Here is a 2,420-nt window from a genome sequence, read left to right on the forward strand (position 1 = left end):
AACTGTGGTAGGTAGCATGAGCATAATGACAAACAGGCCAACAGAATAAGATAGAGAGCCCAGGAATAAATTATTGTGTGTGTGGTCAAATTGTCATTAGCAGGGTTGCCAAGACCACTGAATGAAGAACAGTCTCTTCAACAAATGGTGTTGGGAAAACTGGGTATCTACACACAAAAGCCATAAAGTGGAATCCTTACGTGATACCCAAAAATTATGCTTACCTTACACAATATACAAAAATAAACTCAAAATGGATTCAAGACCAAACTGTTAAGACCTAAAACTATCAAACTTCTAGAAGAAAACATAGAGGAAAGTCTTCGTGACAAGAGATTTGGCAATGATTTCTTAGATATGATGCCAAAAACATAGGCAATGAAATAAAAGATAGACAAAATGTGAGTACATCAGACTTTAAAACTTTTGTGCGTGAAAGTATATAGCCAAGAGAGTGAAAAGGCAGCCTACGAAATGAAAGAAAACACTTGCAAATCACCTGATAAGGGGTTAATATCCAGAATACATTAAGAGCTCAGACAACTCACCACAACAAAAATAACCCACTTTTTAAAAAATGGGCAAAAGGCCAGTCATAGTGGCTCACATCTGTAATCCCAGCACTTTGAGAGGCCAAGGCAGGCAGATCACGAGGTCAGGAGTTCGAGACCAGACTGGCCAACATGTTGAAACCCCATCTCTACTAATAATACAAAAATTAGCTGGGCGTGGTGGCATGCACCTGTAATCCCAGCTACTTAGGAGGCTAAGGCAGGAGAATTGTTTGAACCTGGGAGGCGGAGGTTGCAGTGAGCCAAGATCTTCCCACTGCACTCCACCCTGGCCAACAGAGCAAGACTCCGACTCAAAAAAAAAAAAAAAAGGTCAACAAGCATATAAAAAGATGCTCAGTTGCATTAATCATTAGAGAAGTACAAATCAAAACCACAATGAGGTATCACTTCACACCCATTAGGATGGTTACTATAAAAAAAAATTGAAGTGTTGGTGAGGATTTGGAGAAACCGGATTCCCTGATGGGAAAGCAAAATGGTGCAACAGTATAGAGATTCCTTAAAAATTTTTAAATAGAAATATATGATTTCTTTAAAAAATTAAAATAGAAATATTATATGATCCAGCAATCTCACTTGGTATACATTCAAAACAATTCAAGGCTGGCCGGGCGCAGTGGCTCATGCCTATAATCCCAGCACTTTGGGAGGCCGAGGCGGGTGGATCACGAGGTCAAGAGATCGAGACCATCCTGGTCAACAAGGTGAAACCTCGTCTCTACTAAAAATACAAAAATTAGCTGGGCATGATGGTGCGTGCCTATAGTCCCAGCTACTCGGGAGGCTGAGGCAGGAGAATTGCTTGAACCCAGGAGGCGGAGGTTGCGGTGAGGCAAGATCGCGCCATTGCACTCCAGTCTGGGCAACAACTGTGAAACTCCGTCGCAAAAAAAAAAAAAAAGAATTCAAGGCAAAATTTCAAAGACATATTTGCATACTCATGTTCATTGTAGTATTATTCACAATAGCCAAGAGGTGGGAGCAATTTAAATGTCCAAAAGATGAGTGAATTTTTTAAAAGTGGTATATATACATTGAGATATTATTCAGCCTTAAAGAAGAAAATCCTGCCACATGGTACAACATAAGTCAAACTTGAAGACATTAAGCTAAATGAATGGGGTTCATTTAGTGTCTTTACGGGGTTCATTTAGTGTCTTTATTCATTAAGCTGAATGATTGGGGTTCATTTAGTTCATTTAGTGTCTTTAGCTTAATGTGGTTGCCAGGGGTTCAGGGTGAAAAACTGGGAGTTGTTAGTGTTTAATGGGTAAGAGGTTCAGTTTTGCAAAATAAAAGATTTCTGGAGATTTGTTCCACAACAGTATGAATATAATTAATGCTACAGAACTGTTAAAAAAGAGTCTATCTTTTAGATTTAGATACTAGAAAATGTAAGAGTAAAATATGATGTCTGAAATTTGCTTCCAAATAATCTTAAGATTGGTTGGGGAAGTTGATGGAGTCATACATTAAATAAAACTGGTATTAGTTAACAATCCTTAAAACTGACTGGGTTTATTATACTCTCTCTCTCTACTTTTGTGTGTATGTTTGACATTTTCCATCATAAAGAAGTTTTTAAAAACCCAAGATTATCAAAATGAAAAATAATCAATGGAAGTGCTGGATAACCAAGTCAAGGAAATATCACAGAATGTACAACTTAAAAGATTTGCTGAGGCATGCAAATCACCTGAGCTCAGGAGTTCGAGACCAGCCTGGCCAATATGGCATAACTCTGTCTCTACATAAAATACAAAAATTAGCTGGGAGCACTGGTGCACACCTGTAATCTCAGCTACTCAGGCGGCTGAGGCAGGAGAATCGCTTGAACCCAGGAGA

The sequence above is a fragment of the Cebus imitator genome, unplaced genomic scaffold (genome assembly GCF_001604975.1).
Source record: "Cebus imitator isolate Cc_AM_T3 unplaced genomic scaffold, Cebus_imitator-1.0 Scaffold73, whole genome shotgun sequence".
Taxonomy (NCBI): domain Eukaryota; kingdom Metazoa; phylum Chordata; class Mammalia; order Primates; family Cebidae; genus Cebus; species Cebus imitator.